Raw genomic sequence first — 21522 nt, 5'->3', positions numbered from 1 at the left:
CTATCTGCTTCTTATCATTTGATGCCATTACTACTTCTCTAATATTCAGATGGAAAGCATCAGGGTTTGCTGGGTAAATTGCTGACTTGCGAAAAACAATTATTTTACTATGCTTGTTGTTCAGTTTCAATATTCTATTTTTCCATGAATGCCTTACTTAACAATGAAAATATCTTACAAAAGACGAATAAATATCAATAAATTAACTGGTTTGCCTGGGTCACCAATCTTTCTGGTGGCCTTAACATGTTGTCACCCCTGAATCCCATAGAAAGGAGAGCTTTCATACTCAGACTTTACATTGATCTTTACGCAGTGAACCCCAATAACACTTTGGTTAATCTGTTCTATACATTGTTAATGTGCAATCACAGTCAAACAGTGCAGGGTTAAATTAATCCAGGAATCAAACATTCATCATCAGACTAAAATGTATTGTGACCAGTCGAACCTCTTCAAAGTGATCATTATCATCACATTCAAAATTTGAGTTCTGTGTCATTTTTCACTTTGAAAACCCTGTAATTCCATTTTGGGCAGCTCATCACATAATCTTATTAAATTGAACCTGAAAGACCTGTTATCTGATGCCTGGGCATTCCTTGGATTCATTTGCCAATGATTGCTGTTCCAATATTGCTGTATATTGTGGTATCAAGATATCCTGAAAGTAATTTCATTCTTTTTTCCTTCTGTCTGTAATACTTGCTTTGTACGGGTAGCTACGCGCTACCTCTGTGATCTTGAAGTGATGCTTGACATTTGAGTGTTAAGCTCCAACACAAGCGGCAGAAAATTGGCATTGAACCCTTACTGAGGTTTACTCCAGCTATTTTCTTTTATATAGAATGCCCACAGTGTGGAAATAGGCCATTTGGCCCGACAAGTCCATTCTAATCCTCCATAAAGCATCCTAACCACACGCACCCCCGTAGCCTATCCCTGTAACCCTGCACCTCCCATGACTAACGCACCTAACCTACATACCCCTAAACACTATAGGTAATTTAGCATGGCCAATCTACCTAACTTCTGCATTCTTTTCTCAGATATAAAATGCATGCAGGCTGACACTCTTACTAGTAGGGCATCAGGCATGATTGCGCAAATGTGTACACAAGGACACTATTTTGAACTACTAAGGACACAACATTCTCAAGGAAAATAGACACGAGTTATGTTAATATCTTGCCTACATTTTCTGTTCAACAATGCTTGGCATGCTTTCAAACTCCAAGATGTGCGTATTTTCCATATCTGAGAAGCACATCTGCCTAATTTTACACATTCTTAGATGAAGTATTCTTAGATGGACAAGAAATATTCTTTTTCCCACATGTTAATTCATACCTCTCATTGTTGGGACTATTTTGGTAGGCCATTCAGGTTGTGAGTTCTACAATGGGCATTGCCCCTCTGATTTTTTTTGTTAGTCTTTTATTGACACTTCAGAAATTTGGAGGTACTCCTCATCCTTGGTCTTCAGCCACTACCTTGATTGTCTGGTCCCTTCAAACATTTCCAAAATGGATCACTGACCACTTCACTATGAAATTTTTAATAGCGTTGTAGTTGAGGTGCAAGTCTCTTATTCTTGCACAGGAGGTTGATGTCGCTAGCTAGGCTGGCATTTATTGCTCACCCCTAATTGCTGTTCAACTGAGTGGTTTAATAAGCAATTTTATATTTCAAAGTTAGTATTAAAAGTCAATATCTTTCAATTAATATTAAAATTCAGATATATTGATGTGGGTCTGAAGGCACATGTAGGCCAGATAAGGTACAGATAGCAGATTTTCTTCTTAGATGGACATTAGTCGTGTGTTTTCATAGCAATTGACGGTAGCCTACAGGAACTATTATTGACGTTAGTTTGATATTCTGAATCTATAATTGGATTCAAATTCCATTTGTGTACCCAAAGCAATAATCTGGAACTGGTTCAGTGATGCTGCCACCATGCCACCACACTTTCGAGTAAGAATGCTTACCAAAATATTCCTGACTGAACTCAATGAAATTTTAATATGTTGGACGTACCAAAAAGCTCTTTTCTTCAAACACTCATCCAAACAGGTGTTTCAACTGCACATAAGGCTCTATATTATTCTTCTTCTTAGTCTTCATAATCCATTAGAATTATGGGAATCATTATCACTGCTATGACCATTATCACTGTTTTTCCTGAAAAGTACAAATCTCACATGTTGTGATGATTTGGGACTCTGACTGCATGTTCTGATCTGGCTTAAGTTAAACACTAAGATCATGTTGCTGTTTCTTTGGTCAGAATAGTTGTTCTCCTCTGTATACTGTCCACATTCTACAACAATCACACTTGCTTCCACTTTTTGGCCTGAGTAAGATTAATGCCTTCCTTTTAATCCTGACTATCTCTTCAGATTATCCAAAATTAGTACTTATAATTCAGCTTGTAATTCTGCTGGTGAGTGGCTTGAGACGTCATTATATCTGATGACCTTCAACCGTCATGATGTAATTTTTATGTTAGTTCTCATAATGTAAGCATGAAACGTGGGTCATACTGTATGAGAAATTCAATGAACTTGCATTAAGTACCTGACATTTCTATATCTGCACTGCAATTACAGGCACGTGTATCTGGGTTCAAGCAAAACAATTTGTATGTACTACAGTACTCTTCCTTCAGTGCCTCGTACTTCAGCTAAGTAAAATGCTACAATGGCAACATAAGAATATCTTTTAAGGTCAAATGATGACCATGTAACTGTTGTTGAATGTTGGATAATCTCATCTGATTGACTATTGTCCTTAAAGGAAGGAAATCTGCCATACTAACCTGATCTGGCTTACATATTGTTCAGGACTCACAGCAATGTGTTGACTTTAAATCGCTTTCTGGCAGTAAGGGATGGACAATAGATGTTGGCCTAGCCAGTGATACCTATATCCTGTAAATGTAAAGAGCTGATAGAATATAGAACTGAGGCTAATATACCACTAACGGTTTCTGTAGTAATGTAGGTCATATTCAAGTAATTGGTGAAAGTGTAAAAAATGTCGATCATTCACTCATCAAGACTGTTCTAGTTCAACTGAAAAGAAGGCATTTTGACTTTTGGGCTTGAAGAAACCCACGCATACAAAAGATCTAATGCAGTCAAACATGATTGAAAATTTGTGCATAAACAGATCCCACAGCATTGAGAGAACAAATCACAAAACGAATGATCGATCTGTTTTAGTGGAGCTGATGGAAGAATAACTATTACCAGGATGCTGGGAGAACAGTAGTGCTGTACTTTGTAAACTGTTGAGAGATTTCTTGTATCCACCTGGCAGAGCTGAGTCTTATATCATTGAAAACTGACAATAATCTTGGTAATGCTGCACTCCCTGGAATGGCAACAGTGCAGTAACTAACTGACAATGGTTAGAAAAATAGGAGTCCTAAATATCATGGGCATTACTTCAGAATCTTTGAACTGAGGGTTTGATGAATGTGGTATTAATGCTTCAATTCGATGAAGTATCTGCAATTACTGCAATACAGAATTTGGTGTACAGAGACAAAAAGACAGAAAAACTGCTTTCCTTTATCATTAAAATTTACATTACAACACAAAAGATCAAACACATTCATTTGAGGCGGCTAATCATACAATTAATCAGTTAGCATTCCAGTTGATAGTATGTAAATAGCAAGCTTTCAGCCAGTGAGGATATTTAATTTGCAAATCAAATAGATAAACTGAAATACTCAGTTTTACAGCACCCATATTATCAACCCACTGGGTAACATTACAGACCCAATGACTGTCCTGTTGTGTTCTGTCTCATGGTTAGTGTAGCAGTGTACTTTTAAGAGAAATGTTCTTGATATCACTATTATATCATAGCATGTCACCTGAGGGAATAATGGTCTCTGACTATCTTAACCCAAAGATAACAAGGTGTAAAGCTGGATGAACACAGCAGGCCAAGCAGCAACAGAGGAGCAGAAGGCTGATGTTTCGGGTCTAGACAGTTCTTCAGAAATTCAGACCCTCCTTCCATCTTAACCCAGATCACTATAAATGTGATATGCTGATGGAAACATGCTATTTATTTTAACCAAATGGTTTAATCGTATTCGAGTCACTGAAATACTTGCAAATGCAATATTTGCGTGTATCAATGAACTGTAACACAAATCTTTTGGATCTTTTATACCATGTTATCTACATCTGGTACTTGCCATCACAAAACAAAAATGCCACGTCACATACAAATAATCTCTAATTTCAAATCTAATGTTGATCTTGCTTTGTGCACATCCTATGTGGCTGTAATGTTGTATGCCTCACTCTGTCTTAGTACGCTATGGTCTGTATGTTCTTGTTTGCTATGATCTGCCTGTACTGCTCACAGAAGAAAATGTTTCACTGTACTTAGGTACACATAACAAAAATCAATCAAATCAAATGCTCTGTTCAAGTCAAAATGCACATCATGGTTAGCAGCAATGTCCTTCACTAAAGAAATGACTTCAAGATCCCAGTGGCAGGTATTTTGCAACTTAATTGAAAAATGACTAGACAATAGTACTGGACAGCTGAGCATCAGGTAATTAACAGCATCAGCTTTTGCAAGTAGAGATCTGTAAATTGGCCAGCCAGAAGACAAAGCTGCTTTCTCTCTGCATTAGAACATCAACATTAGAGTCTAAAGCCTAATTTATTACTAGTTAAAAGGATGTCCAGCAGAGAGACCAGCAATGTTGATTGGCGTTTGTGGCAAAGATTTGCATCAGTGCAGCCACCATCAGCAGAGGGAGGACCTCAGCAAGACACCTTCAGAGTGAAAATGAATGTCCAGCAGAAAGTAGTGGTCACAGGGTATATTTGAGGAGGAACTGTTGTCAAGGGACTCTCTCGCTCTCTCCAACCAACAAAAAAAATTCCATTGTGAAGACCAGAAGCAAGGGCAAGTGAATGTTCTTACCCTGCTGCAGGTGACTACGAGGGAGAGACTTGATTGGTGAGTAATGAGTAAGGCAGGTACATCCTCACAACTTATATCGCTTATAGTACTCTTTTTGGCTACTAATCTGTAAGGGTAGTACATGCAACAGGAAAGAAGGGGCACTGGTAACTGATTTGATTTAATGTAATACAAAGTACTCTCCATGGTTTAATTTAAAGAGGTAAACCATGGCAGGAGAGCTCAAAGTCTTGGTTTGCTCCTCTTGCACCATGTGGCAGACTGGGGACAGTTCCAGCACCCTCCCACCACTGGGTCAGCATGTGCGCAGGAAGTGTCTCTAGCCTCAGCTCCTGGAAGCTCGAGTTTCAGAGCTGGAGCAGTGTCAGGGGACACTCTGGATCATTCACAAGGCAGAGATCTTAATGGATAGCACATAGAGAGGTGGTCACAGTGCAGGCAGGAAGGGACTGGGTGACCACCAGACAGAGCAAGACAGATCGGCAGGCAGTGCAGGAAGCTCCTGTGGCCATTCTGCTGCAAAGCAGATTGAACTTTTTGGGTACTGTTGAGGGGATGTTTAAGGGGAAGACAGCAGCAGCCAAACTCGACCAATGGAATCTGAATATCCCAGGGTTTTCGGTATTTAGGTGGGACAGACAAAAAGAAAAGAGTGGTGGAGAGGCATTGTCAGTTAAAGAGGAAATTAACACAATAGTGAGAAAGGATATAAGCTCTGACAATGTGGAATCTGTATGGGTAGAGTTGAGAAATACCAAAGGTCAAAAAGTATTAGTAGCTGTCTAAAATAGATCCCCAAATTGCAGTGGTGATGTCAAGAATGACATATGATCAGGGAATATCGGTGAAATGGATGATTCTAATTTGCAAGTAGATTTGGCAAATCAAATTAGCCAAATGCCGTAGAGGAAGAAATCCTGCAGTAGATATGGGATGGTTTTCTTGACCAATATGTGGAGGAACCAACTAGAGAGCAGGACATCTTAGTCTGGGTACTGTGTAATGAGAAGGAGTCTCTCCCAATCTAGCTGTGTGAGACTTCTCGGGGAAGAGCGACCATAACACGAATGATTTTTTTTATCAAGGTGGAGATGAGGTTGTTCATTTGAAGACTGTGGTTCTGAACCTTAATAAAGGAAACTACAAGGATGAGATGTGAGTTGACCTTGATAGGTTGGCCAGTTTTACTTAAAGGGATGACACTGGACAGGCAATGGCAAACATTCAAGAAATGCTTGAAGGAATTTGAACAACTGTTTATTCTTATCTGTCGCAAAAGCAAAATAGGTAAGAGGGCCAATGCATGGCTTACAAAGGAAATAAGAGATTGTATCTGATCCAAGGAAGAAGCATACTGATTAGCCAAGAAAAATAATAAATCTGAGGATGGGGTACAGTTTAGAATTCAACAAAGAAAGGCCAAGGGATTGATTAAGAAGGAGAAAATAGAGTACAAAAGTAAGCTTGCAGGGAACATAAGGACTGAAGGCTAAGAGTTTCTATATGTATGTGAAGAGAAAGAAATTGGTAAAGACATATGTAGGTCTCTTGCAGGCAGAAATGTGGGAAAATATTCTAAAGGACCAAGAAATGGCTGAGGAACTGAACACATACTTTGGTTCTGTCTTCCCAAAAAAGGACACAAATCAGATTCCAGAATTTTTGGAGAATGCAAGATTTAGGGAAAGGGAAAGTCTGAAGGAGATCAATATTAGGAGAGAAATGGTGCTGAGAAAATTGTTGGGATTGATGGCCTGATAATCCCCTGATAAACTACATCTCAGAGTACTTAAGGAAGTAACTCTAGAAATAATGTGTGCATTTTTAATCATCTTCCAGGCTTCTATCAACTCTGGAACAGTCCTTGTAGATTGAAGAGTGGCCAACGTCACTCCAATAATCCAAAAGCATGTAGAGTAACCAGGGAATTATACACTGGTGAGCCTAATATCTGTAGTGGGGAAAATTCTTGAATCCATTGTCAAAGATTTTATAGCAGAACATTTAGAAAGCAGTGGCAGGATCAAACAAACCTGTTGAAATTCTGTAAAGATGTAGCTAGTAGAATTGACAAGGTTGGGGGGGGCAGTCAATGTAGTACATTTAAACTTTTAGTTCGCACTTGATAAAGTTCCACGTAAGGGATTAATATGTAAGGTTAAAGCATATGGGATTGAGGGAAGTGTATTGCAATGGATAGGAAATTAGTTGACAGAGAGGAAACAAAACATAGGAATTAATGGGTCCTTCTCAAACTGGCAGGCTGTAACTAGTGGGGTACCACAGGGATCATGTTGGAACCCCAGCTATTCACAATATATATCAATGATTTGGATGCGGGAACAAAATGTAACATCTCCAAGTTTGCAGATGATTCCAAGTTGGATGGGAGGGTGAACTGTGGCGAAGATGCAAAGATTCTTTAGCATGATCATAGCAGGTTGGCTGTTTGGGCAAATCAATAGCAGATATAGTATAATTTGGGCAAATATGAGGCTATTGACTTTGGAAGCAAAAACAAGAAGGCAGATTACTACTTGAATGGCTACAAATTGTGAGGGGGGAGTGTGCAGAGGGACCTGGGTGTCCTTGTGCACCAGTCACTAAAGGTAAGCATGCAGGTGCAACAGGCAGTAAAGAAGGCAAATGGTATGTTGGTCTTCATTGTGAGAGGTTTTGAGTACAGGAGCAGGGATGTGTTGTTGCAGTTATAAAGATTGCACCTGGTTTGGTCTCCTTTTCTGAGGAAAGATGCTCCTGCTCTCGAGGGAGTGCGGTGAAGGTTTACCAGGCTGATATCAGGGATGGCAGATCTGAAGTATGAAGAGCTATTGACTAAGTACGGATAGTTTTCACAACAGTTCAGATGAATGAGGGGGGAACCTCATAGAGACTTATAAAATTCTAACAAGACTAGACAGGGTAGATGCAGGAGAATGTTCCGGATGGTGGGTGTATCCAGAACCAGGGGCCACAGTCTGAGGATTCGGGGTAGACAATTTTGGAAAGAGATGAGGAGGCATTTCTTTACCCAAAGAGTGGTGAGCCTGTGGAATTCATTACCATAGGAAATAGTTGATGTGAAAACATTGAATGTATTCTAGAGTCGACTAGCTGTGGCACTTGGGGTGAATGGGATCAAAGGTTATGAGGAGAAAGCAGGAGTAGGCTATTGTGTTGGACGATCAGCCATGATAATTACAAATGGCAGAGCAGGCTCAAAGGGCCAAATGGCCTCCTCCTGCTCCTATCTTCTATGTTTCTATGTAATCAAAATAACTGATTGCCTGAAAACAACAATCAAATATTCCTCACAGCATAGATACGGAGGTTTGATTAGCAAAATATGCAGCTTTTGCAATTTTTTTTCCCGACAGTAATGAGACATGCTTGTATCCAGAGCTCCATCAATTCTACCATTTTCAATAATCAAGTTGCCACCAACACAGAGAGAACTAAGAATAATGTCATCATTCCTTTTCAGTGTTAATGAGATAAAAAGGTTAAAATCTTCAATTACAAGCCTGCTTTTCTTAACCCAACATTATATAGAGGACTATGGCTGGGAAAGGAGTGACAACAGTGACAAATAAAAAGAAATAGAAGCAGAAAAAGGAAGCACAGAGAGAGAAGCAAAACTAGTAAAATTTACAAATGAACACAGTGCTCTACTTCTTTAAATAAAAAAAGGTCCAATAAGAAGTGGAAGGCAAACACTTAACTATGGATTAGCAGATCACGCACCTTTACTAAATGAGAACTCAATGACAACTGTGCAAACAACAGGTGCTGTGATACTTTATGGATCAAGTGATAAATAGTTCTGAGAAGAGAGAACTGAAAATTTTCTTTACCAAGTGCAAGGAGATGCTTTGCAGAAATATTTCAATCGTCCTTCCACAGATAATTATGAAGATATTTATGAAGATATTCAAAGACCCAACAAGGGAAGGATTAAATTACTCCATCTTCTATCATGTAGTCTATTGATTAGTATATCACAAGACACTGCAGTAAAGGCCCCCTACATCATTTGAAACCTTCAGGAAGGATATTTTCGGCAATAAAATGAATTACTTGAAGATAGGTGCATGTATGAGGCCCTGTGGAAGGTCAGCAACAATTACAGGTGCAGCCAACACTTTTGCTATGATGAACAAAGTGCACTAACAAAATGTGCAATGGACGTGGTTTGTCTCAAGTACCCAAAGCCTGTTCACCTTTGAGTGATATCTGTAAATCATGTGGCGCCAAAAAATGGACACACTTGCAGGAAATCTTGTTCCAAAGGCCACACTGCACGCCTGAATAATACACAAGCAATCCACTAGATATCACAAGCCCACAATATGATCAAGAAGGAAAGTGTTCAAAAAGATGCAAAAACATAAACAGATCCATGAGGCCCAGCGATATCCAAATGAAAATTATGTTTCACAAGATGACTAAATGTTTTGCATTGTTTGCTTCGTGCACCATTTTGATGGGATAAAACAATCAAAAGCTTTTACAACTATGAATATCATAGATAAAGCAGGATGACTAAAATTATGATAGGAGCACATGCCAACATATTACCAGCACACATCCGAAATGACATGTACCTCAGTTAGTGGTATCCCATGGCATGGCTTCTGAAAGATTATCACACAATGTATAATGAATCACCAATTCTGTGCATTGGCAAAATGACTCTGCTGGGCCAGTGCGCAAGCTCATTGCATCTCCACGAAATCTTCTATGCAGTAGGTACCAAGGGTCTCGTAATGGTTGGACTAGCCATTTCAGTATAGAGACAATTCATGGCACTCAGACCATACAAATTGGGGCAGAAGAGATCACATGTGACACCATAGCACGACTTAAAGCCAAAGATATTTTCAAAGTTGATCTGTTAGACTTTGGCCTGAGCCAGTGCAAACAGTTGAAATTGACCCCCTTTAACTCACTGTCTTAAGGGTATATACCATCACTTCCCAGCTACTAATAGTTTTGAAGAAGGGTCACTGGACTCAAAATGTTAATGTTGATTTCTCTCCACAGATGCTGCCAAACCTGCCGAAAGTTTCCAGTAATTTCTATTTTTGTATCTGCAGTTTCTTGTTTTATTTTATTGTTCTTTTACATCATTTTCAAGGGCAAGCAAGTCCTAATATCAAAAGTAGTATGCCTGGATATTGTGTCCAGGCCACACCAGGAACTAATGGGTATTGAACACACAAGACAGCTAGCACATGAATTTGTGTACAGGACAGGGATAAATTAGGATTTTCAATGCTTTCTGAATGAATGGCAGGTATGAACCCCAAGAGGTGGCTAAGTATCTACCTCCACCCATTGTTATATCCACTCCTCAGACGACGTGGCAATAGATTTATTCACTTTGCCCTGAGGAGATTACATCCTTGGGGCGGGTGCTTCTGAAAACACCCAATTATTTTATGATTTAGCAACACAAGTATAGCCATCAGTGACACAGTGGCTGGTAATTTCATTTTATTCAGTGTTCCAGAATTGAGAATGGCTGACAATGGACTGGCAATCAATATGAAGGCATGTGCCCTACACAGGAAGAGTGCTGGAGCACATCATTACCCTACCGCCCACAAAGAACCAACCGAGCAGAATGTCTGATACACACTATTAAATCAATGTTTGCCCAGTCAGCAACAAGGGAAGATTTTAGCATGGCTTTGCTGAATTTCATGCAAGGCAATGGACCTCTGCATACCTTCAGCTTGGATGGTATGCCCATTTCGTATTGCCCAGCAACCCTCTGTAAAATCATTTGAAAAAGCAGTCTTTTTCAAAGACAGAGGAGCAGGAAAATGATATGCAAGAAGAGAGCAGAGAACTACCACGGCTGTATACTGGGCAGTTTACAAATACAAAAGCAACTACTACTAAAGATTTCTGAAATATGCAGCTGACCCAGATGTTATAAAATCGTTACTAATCATGGTGCTGTATTGAAAAGGGACAGAAGTCAGCTGAGGTTAATGTACTGCACACCTATCATGTGTAAAGAGATTTGAGGAACAATCATAATGAGGATTGTGTGGTGAGGTGGAATGAAAACCTCCAGCAGCACAATGACCAGGTTGTCAACCAGGAACAACTGAGAATAACGTGTAGCTTTCTAGACAGGCAAATGATCACAAACTCAGGACCAGTTGTCAAACCTCCAAAGAGCTGAAGTTTGACTTATTAATCTTGTAAACTCCATTTTACCTGATATATAATTAGTAGTTTGACAATAGATACCTTTGTGCAACCATACAGAGTCATAGAGTCATAGAGTTGTACAGCATGGAAACAGACATTTCATTACAACTCATTTCTGTCGACCAGATATTGTAAATTTATTTAGCCCCATTTTCCAGCATTTGGCCCTCTAAACACTTCCTAATTATAAACCCATCAGATGCCTTTTAAATGTTGTAATTGTACCAGCCTACACCACTTGCTCAGGCAACTAATTCCATACATTTACTGCCCTTTGCGTGAAATAGTTGGCCCTTGTTTCCTTTTAAATCTTTCCCCTCTTACCTTAAACCTAAGCCCTCTAGATTTGGACTCCCCCATCCTTCAGGAGAAGGGACTTTGACTATTCACCCTATTCATGCTCTACATGATTTTATGAACCTCTATAAGGTCATCCCTCAGCCTGCAAAGTTCCATGGAAACTAGCCCCAGCCTATTCAGCCTCTTCCTGTGGCTCAACACCCAATCCTGGCAACATCTTTGTGAATCTTTTCTGAACCCTTTCAACTTTCACAACATCCTTTCTATCATAGGGAGACCAGAACTGAATGTAGTATTCCATAACTGGCCTAACCAATGTCCTGCACGGCTGCAACATGGCGTCCCAACTCTTATATCCAGTGCACTGACCAATTATGATAAGCAGACCAAGCACTCTCTTCACTATCCTATCCACTTGTGACTGGATTTTCAAGGAACTATGAACTTGCACTCCAAGATCCCTTTGTTCAGCTATACTCCCCACAACCTTACCATTGAGTGAATAGGCCCTATCCTGAGATAAGGTGTAGAGCTGGATGAACACAGCAGGCCAAGCAGCATGTCCCGTCCTGATTTGCCTTTCCAAAATGCAGCACCTCATATTTATCTAAATTAAAATCCATCTGCCACCCCTTCGCCTATCAGCTCATCTGATCCAGTTCGCATTGTGCTCTGAGATAACCTTTTTAGCCGTCTGCTATATCGCCAATTTTGGCGGCATGTGCAAACTTACTATCCATATCTCCTGTGTTCACATCCAAATCAATAATGTAAATGACAAAAAGCAATGGGCCCAGCACTAATCCTTGTGACACACAAGGCCTCCAGTCTGAAAAACATCCCTCCACTACCAGCCTCTGCCTTCTACCTTCAAGCCAGCTCTGTATCCAAATGCCTATATATTTATTTAAGATTACATTTGTCATGAGGAAAGGGGAGATATGGTGTTAACTGTCATAGTCAGTTTGTTACAATGTCTTTAAGTAATATGCTCATTATATCATCACTGCTTGTGACCTAAGGGTATCAAGGTCTCAGATTCCATCTTACCTCAGGCACTTAAAGCATGACATAGTGAAGGAAGCAAACATCATATCTGAATAACTTAATGTTAGCCCCAAGCACTGAGGAGCTGATGAATCTAATATTTGAGTAAATTGGTAAACTGTAATAACCTTCTGTTGGAGCTTTAAATACTGCATTGCCCCTGTCTATACTAATATTACCACATCAGGTCCAAATACCCTGTTGGAGACAAAAAGGCAAAACATGTACACTTCTGGTATGGGTCACCCTGGACAGTATATTGGATGGGTCATTCATTTCTGATGTGTGATGTGTAGGTAGATCATGACATTATTCAACATGTAATTCTGGCATGAGTGCAGCATTGCCATTTTCAATCTCAGTTTGGAACCTTGTACCTTCACAGCATTCACTTCTAGCACTATTTATAGGGATTCTCAACTACTGTCTTGTTAGTTGCTGATTGGTTTTGTCTATACATATGGATTGCTTAGCTTGGGTGGCTGCTAATGATGCAGAGTGATGCCAATAGTGGTGGTTCAATTCATGCACCAGCTGAAATTACCATGAAAGTTCTACCTTCCTAACCTTCTCTAAGGAGTGTTGACCCTAGATAAATAACCATCAGTCATCTTTCTCTAATGAGAGAGCATCACTTTGGCAACACTACCTTTTATTATATGTAGCTCAATTACTAGAAATGCTGGGCTATTGCGTAAGGTCATAAAGTTGACACAGAGCAGTGAAGGTTTTGATTCTCACTTCTAGGTTTCTGCTCAGACCATTAGATAAATGCAAGAATTATTTCTGGCCTCTGTCTGAAAAATATCAGGGTAAATGTACAGTGGTGATCAGGGAAGCACAATCTGAGCTAAGAGGTTTGAGGAAGGGGGAAAAGGCCTTGTGAGGAAGGCATAATAATGAGGCATCACTCAGCTCAAACCAAAATGAGGGGTCAATGTCTCTGTTTCACTTTGGAGGTGCTGAAATAAATATAATAGCTGTCACAACTAACCTGCTGCCTAAGAGCAGAAGGTAACACTGCCCATGGCTTTAAAGGTGAACATGGTCATGAACATCTGCATATTTATTCCGGTTGGACTAGGGTCCATCTCACGGCTCACCATCCATTGTTTTATTGGGTAGGCAATTGAATTGCTAAATACAAAGAGAAGAGAATAAATTGTTTCCCTCTTTAGGGACAGGCAGACATATCATTCATATTGCTTTGTGGGTGTTACTGTAAATTTAGAAATGTAATGTAACCATAAAAGGTTTTACTGTTAATGGATAACTGGTTTGTAACCATTCTTAGTATGTCGTACTTTTCAATGTCTGGTATCCCGGCAGCAATCATTTTTGCCTTCTTTCTGTACCAGTGCATCATACCATCAACATTATAGCCAATGAAAAAATACTAGAAATCAGCAAAAAAGGGGGTATCCACCAATAATCTGGCTTATAACTCCAGGGTAAACATGATATGCAAGTATTAAAAGCCATTTTGCCACACAAAATGCCATCAAGCAGACAACTGGAGTACACGAGCAATGCTTCCACAGCCTGACTCACTGTGAAGGAGTCCAGTAGTATTTTCTTGCATAAGGTACAATCTATTAGCTCCGTTAGAGGTTGCACAATCTCGACATTATGAAAGCACAGACCTTGCTATTAGAAACAATGACTAACAGCTAAGGAGCAGGATGAACAGGAGGGAAGGAGGAGGCAGCCAACACAGTATCTTTCTGGCCATGATCAGCTCATCCAACTGTAGTCTCAGCAAGTAAAAGCACATTCCTTATTTCTTAACAGGGCCAGATTTTATTATCCCTCTGTTACAGTAAAACACGATATCCTCTTCGTCATAATGCTGAAATAAATCCACCACAAATTAAACATTCTAAGACAACTCTGTCAAACAAACCATCCAATATGCTATACAAGAGTACACTAATCACTTTTTGTATTTTGTTAGTGCCAGCCTTCCACATGTCTTTGGATGGTTACTGACTTTCTGTGGGGTAGTTTATAGATGACCTAGAACAAGCAAACTCAAATAGCTCTGACTCCAGAAGGCCAGGTCTGCAGCCATTCACACGACAATTCATGATGGTCTGAATATTTCTGTGTAGATGCAGAATATTTCAGAAGAAAGGGCAGTGATCTGATTCTGCATTGTGATTCCTGGGCTAATTCTCAGGCCAGTGAACTTTGGTGCAAAGGGAATTATACTGAAGCAGAAATTGTTGGCGAAGCAATGGTGTTACAAGAATACTAGGCAGAGGCTTGGGCATTGCAAGCAAAGCCAATGTTTAGTACCCATCTCTAATTGACCTTTGTGAAGATGGTTGTGAAACACCTTCTCAAATTGCTGCTATTTGGAAGAAAAGTGGCCATAATACAAATCAACTCTGTATGGCAGAGTGCTGACAAGGAGAGATCAAATGTCATGTCTTCACATCCACCAGATGATAGAATTAGCGTCGGCAACATAATATGTTCATCCACTAAGTACTTCATCCTGAAGTAACTCATTCTGTTCCATTACCGACAACTGAAGTTGAATCAATCCCAAAAAGACACAATTGTCAAAATTTTCATACGAATAAAATTGTGCCAACAATGATTCTTACCATTACTATTCTATATAAATATTCACACTCTCATTTGCACAAAAGCTTCACCTTTGTGGGAGAGCTCAAGATTATTCACAATAATGAATGCTAAATCCAGCCATTGCATCTACAGACAGTTTGAATTCTGTTGCTCAGTTTTGGAATTCAATATCTTACATTATTTTCTTTGTGCTAGCAAATTAAAATATATTTCAGCGAAGCACCTTGTGCTTATTCCTGACTTAATATGTTGGGGTTTGGCACTGGTTAAGTAAAGCCACATTCACTCAGCTTTGGGATCTCTGCTTTAAAGATTGCTGTAGCATTGCGATATTTTTGCTTACTACAAATTCTTTTGCCCAAAATATTGAATAAATAAATTAAATAAAGTGAAGATACAAATCAATTCATCATGAAGGGGGAGATGGCTTTGTGTGTTGCATTTGAGAATGCTGAGAGATGAATTTATTCTGATCAAATCCACTAAATCTAAACATTCTTAATAACTTTCTCTAATGACTATGAAGAAACTCAATGATCAAATTTAAATTCAGACCATGAAGAGGATGATGCAATGTTCATTTATTCGACCAGATAAACTCAAAGTACTCCATTCTCATTTCGCAAAAGAAGACATAATTTGAGTTACAGCCATTAAACAATGTACGTATATGCAAAGTTTATTCAATCTATTTTTCATCAACTGTAGATTTTAGTTCAGCTAGTGACACTGTCTTTCCAAATTTACCTTGCTTAGTAGAATCAACCATTTCTGGTACATACTGTGTTATATTTCACTGTATGTGTTACATGGGTTTTCAAGCTTTCAGTTTATTAAAAAACAGTCAGATTATAAATTCCCTGCAAGATGGGATGTCAGGAAGACCACCAGGAAGGACGCTTTGGGGATACCAGTGTCAAGTAGAGCTCACGGCTTGCGTTGAGGCTTGATATCATATGTTCTCAACTCAATTCAAGGTAGGAGAGCTTTTGACCAAATTTTGACTCCTTAATCTGCTGATATCAGGTCATGAACAATAATAAATGAAGATAAAATTTCATGAAGAATGAAAACTTCTTTTACCTGTATAAATGAAGTTTTGGAAACAGTAAAATTAAGCTTCCACATCTGCGTTAGATTTAGAACTGAGTTTAATTTAGATGTGCATTTGCTCCTCAAATAGATTATTTCACCAGAATTTAATGGGAATATGTCCATACCAATCAATGGAACACTAATATTAATCAGTTGAACGGGGCTGAAGTTAAACCACAACAGCAAATCTCAGTCAAAGGACCAAGCGCTCTACTTGTCATTACATTTTCTCAAAACAATACCCTCTGAGTCTTGGAGATAATGGGAACTGCAGATGCTGGAGAAGGGTCTAGGCCAGAAACTTCAGCTTTTGTGCTCATGAGATGCTGCTTGGCCTGCTGTGTTCATCCAGCTTCACACTTTATTACCCTCTGAGTCTTGTTTTGCCAATACATTTGATCTGGATTCAGGTACCATTCTATGCAGTAAAAATATGTAACAATATCCTGAAAAGAATTTGAAAGACAATTTCTATCTGAACGCGAGTGCTGGAATTTAATCCAAATAACTGAACTCAAGGTGTTCCAAGAATCTAGTTCGAATTATTATGGTCATGAATACAGTTATGGTCTCTTAAGATGGAATGGATGGAATGCTGTACATTAAGACTATTATGTTAATCTGGTTTACATTAAGTTTCTGTCAAGGGCAACTTTTCATTATAAACTTTGACTCACTTAGGGGAGAAATAGATGTGCCTATCATATCATGGAAGAATGTGGAGGAGGTTTGAGCCAAGGGACTTTCAAGCAGCTGCAAAAAAACAGCCGGAGCTGTCAGGCTTTATTCTCAGAAGCCAAATGTTTGAGTGTTTTTGGCCAGTCTGGGAAGCATATTGCTCGGTTAGAACAAAATTTATTGGTCTGATAAAACTTTAAAAAAGCTATTTTTATTGCCAAATAATTGTCAGAGTGTAATTTCAAAAAGGTTAGTCAGTAAGAATTAGTCAGTAAGAATATTTAAATAAATAGTAAGCAACTATTGACAATGGTTCCTTTGTAGTTTTATTGCTCAGTCCCCTGTCTAGTCTAATACTGAGTTGAATAAACTCAAGTTTAAATTTCTATCCTCAATGAAATTGGTATTCAATAACCCTTGCTACAAATGGGATTTCTGCTCATGATTATACTGCAAGACCCTTGCTACAAAGTGCATGTTCAAATGTCATATAAGGACAGATAAAGCCTCGCCATAATACAGCTTACAGTCTAATAATCTGATGACATGTTGCGCACCACCTGAAACTGTGCATTAGAGAGTTCCTGTTCATCTTCCATTAGCAGCATCGTGAAGACAGAGGTAGAAGGAATTGGAAAACACAAGCAACAACCTTCAGCTTCATGCTGAAATTTCAAACTGTCTCTGTAGATTAGATATTATAGAAGCTATCTAACTTGCTGCTTCACTAAAAATTAATAGAAAGGCGAGTTGTGCAATTTCTGTGTCTGGAACCCAGTTTGGAAAGATGCTTGCATTGTCAAAACAGTCAGTTAATACTTTTAGAACACTTTTGTTTCGTGTCATTAAAGGGTGACATTAAGAACAATGCAATCAGCTTTCGCTCTCCTGGGCAAAAGAAAAGGAAAGTCAGCCAGAAGCCTTGCTTCCTATCAATATCTTGTGACTCATGCTGGAAAATAGTTTGGCTGGACAACATCAGGCTCAGCTTAGCAAAGAGCAGCGCTGTTATTGACCAATACAGAGAGGAAGTGAAATTCCTTGGGGCATTGTCCATTGCATGCTGTTTGTAACCTTAGAAGGAGACTTGTCAAAACATCTGAACAATGCCACAATCAACGTTTACCCTGATTTTTCTGGATTTCAACACCTCTTTCAAAAAATTATGGTGGGCAAGTGGGACAATGCATAACATACATTAGATTTTCAGTGCAGAGCCTGGCTGCTCTGGTGCTGATGTGCTTCAAGAATGGCCTTCCACTTTGTTTCATCCCACACTATCATGATATCTTTCGATCTATTTTCCCTTGCATTCAGTTCTCAAACATTCCTTTGCAGGCATCTATGTTATCCACCTTAATTGGTTCACGTGGTAGCAGATTCCACATTATAATCTTCATTAGTAACTACCCTTTTTCACAGACTGTGGTTTTGGGTTCCCTGTAGTTTTAAAAACCTCTATTGGGTCAACACCTTCTACATATACTATCTACAGTTACATACATAGAATGGATACTTTGGTTAAGTAAAATGAATGATAACCAACAGTTGAACCTGCATTCAAGGAGAAGTAATTGTCTTCAGGGAGCGATGACAATGTCATGAGATGGAGTCATGCCATGAATAATTCAGAATACTAGATAAATGTATAGTCCTTCCTCAAAGTCAGTTTGGGAACACATCTGCCTTAGAAAACATTTGCAGTAAAAGACTTTAATGGGCACCGATTCTTTATGGAAACATTTTACTCTGTAAAACTTGGTACTGTTGAGATGCTAATACAGCTAAAATTAAGTTAATATATATCCAAATAAAATATGGTACACATGTAACAGGATGTCTATAAGCTCCAGCAAAGGAATTGAAAAGAAAACAGGGAAAGTCAATTATGAAAATGAATGTCTTCTTCTCAAATATGTGGTGCCATGTTATTTCAGGCTGAATTAACTCTATCCAATAGTGACCATCTTGCCATTCCCATTTCTATTGCATTCTTATGACTTGTTCTGTTTATGAGCCATCTCTGATAATTCTTCAGTATCAGTGGTGATTATGATAATAAAGGTAAAATGACTAGGAAAATAACCTGAAAAAACACGTGGTTTCAGGCTAAACTATAATATTCTTTATACAGATGCAAACGCCAGTGCTTGTCTCACTCTATCAAAAATAAAATACAATTTCAGTTAAAATTGTTTATTCTGTTGTTATCCCAATGAGTCAAGGATATTGCTATTAAGCGGGAAAGTGGAATTGGAACAAAGGCTATGATCATATTAATGGGAGAGCAGAATCAACGGCCCAAATAGGCCATTCTGGGCCCTATTTGTTCTGTTCTCTTTGGATCTACGATAATAAAGAAGTTCTTTCAAAGTAGAGACTTATATAACTTATGTGGTAACCATATTATAGGCAAATACTTTTGGAGCTATATCTAACAAACCAGGCAAGTAATCAATTACTCCATCAGTAAGTAACACTTCTGCAATCATACAAAGGCATACAAAAGGAGTAAGAATATTTTTTCCTCATTAATATTTGTATGTTGTTCCTTTCAGCTGCGCTCGTTATTTGTTGTGATTGACTGCACCTTATTGATGTCTGTTTTCTATGGAGGGACAATACAAGCAGTTTATTAAAGAACAGGCAACGACAAGGTACCTTATATGTATGCATGTGCATCTGTGTGTGCATTCGGATATATACATATATACATATATATTTCTTGGTGCCTGTACAATTTAAAACAAACAATGCCATATGAACCATGCTGTGTCTTTCAATTTGTGAATACCGTACAAGCAAAATGTTGTGTTAAAAATAATAAAGTATGATTAATTGAGAATCAGGGATTGTGCACACAGAATAAGCTGTTTGCTTGTATCAAGATTCTATGTAAGACAAGAAAAGAGAAGCATGTTACTTCTATACTCTTCTTTGGAAACTAGTCGGATAATAGACGAAAGCCTTTTTCTCAGCTCCTTCAAAAACACAGAATTACCAACTCATTAAATCTTATTCACTAACTTCACTTCTCAACAGCTTTTCAGTCTTCTGCTTTATATTTATTCTTATGAACATTCATATTCTGGCTGAAAGAAACTGATAAGTGAGCAGAAACTGAGGCACAATAGGTGTTTTCACAAGATCAAAATGCCACAGGCATTTTCATTTTGTATGGATCAATTAATTAAACAGCTTCTTGCCTCCAGTTACAGTGTTACTTTAAGGCCATATCATTAGGGCTCAAAAGTATTGTTTTTGCTGGTGTTGAATGGGAATGGACAAAGTTAGCAGTCACACAACACCACGTTATAATCCAACAGGTTTATTTGAAATCACAAACTTTTTGAGAACAGCCCATTCGTTAGGTGAAGGGCGAGAGAAGTGCAAACAGACAGACACAGAATTTATAGGCAGAGAGATCAAGGGCAGAAAGATCAAAAATCATACCATGAGTGTGAATGGAGTGTCAAATAATAAGTCTCTGCATGTGATCAAGAATTAGACAGTTAGTAAAGAGTCAACAGCTGAATAACAAAACAAGGGGCGATCTGTAGTCCGATTAAATGAGGCAGAGACATAATTACAAAAAAAATTAAAAATAGGGTGGTGCTGGAGACAAACAAAATGACTGGAATAACACTGTGTGGAGCTGGAGGAGCACAGCAGGCCAGGCAGCAGGAGGAAGAGCAGGAAAGTTGACGTTTCAGATCGGGACCCTTCTTCAGAAATGGAGGAGGGTGAAGGCAGCTCAAATAGATAGAAAGGAGGGGTGGGGCTGGTGATAGGTGAGTGCAGGTAGGAAGGGTTGGGGATCAGTCAGTAAGGTGGGAGGGAATATAGGTGGGAGTGAAAATGGTCAAGTTGTGTCTGATCAAGGAGGCAGGAATGAGACGGAGGGTTGGTCATGGGGTGAGGCCAGGGGTGGGGAGATTTTGAAACTGATAAAGTCCACATTGAGGCCATAGGGTTGTAGGCTCCCAAAGTAGAATACAACGTGGTGCTTCTCCAGTTTGTGGGTGGTGTCATTGTGCCACAGGAGGAGGCCTAGAATGGACATGTCACTCAGAGAGTGGAAGAGGCAGTTGAAATGGTTCGTGACTGGAAGGTGTTGTCGTTTGTCGCAAACAGAGCGCAGGTGATCTACAAAGCGGCCTCTGAGTCTCCACTTGTTCTCACTGAAGTAGAGGAGGCCACATCGGAACAGCGGATGCAGTGGACCACATTAACAGTTGTGCATATGAATCTCTGTCTGATGTGAAAAGTTTGTTTGGTTCCTTGGATGGAGGTGAGGGGGGGGGGTGTAGGAGCACTTCCTGAGGTAGCAGATAAAGGTGCCAGGGGTGGTGGAGCTAGTTGGGAGTGTGGACTGGACGAGGGAGTCTTGAAGGAGTGGCTCCTACAGAAGACATATAACGATGGGGAGGGAGATATATCATTGGTAGTGGGGTCAGAGTGCAGGTGGCAGAAGTGGTGGAGAATGATATGTTGAATACAGAGGTTAGTTGGGTGATATGTCAGGACAACAGAGATTCTGTCTTTGTTTTTGTTACAGGGAGAGAATGTGAAGGCAGAGGTGCGGGAAATGTGAGAGATGCGGTCAAGAGCATTTTC

Source organism: Stegostoma tigrinum, chromosome 24 (assembly GCF_030684315.1).
Source record: "Stegostoma tigrinum isolate sSteTig4 chromosome 24, sSteTig4.hap1, whole genome shotgun sequence".
Lineage (NCBI taxonomy): Eukaryota > Metazoa > Chordata > Chondrichthyes > Orectolobiformes > Stegostomatidae > Stegostoma > Stegostoma tigrinum.
Note: the sequence above shows the minus strand (reverse complement) of the source record.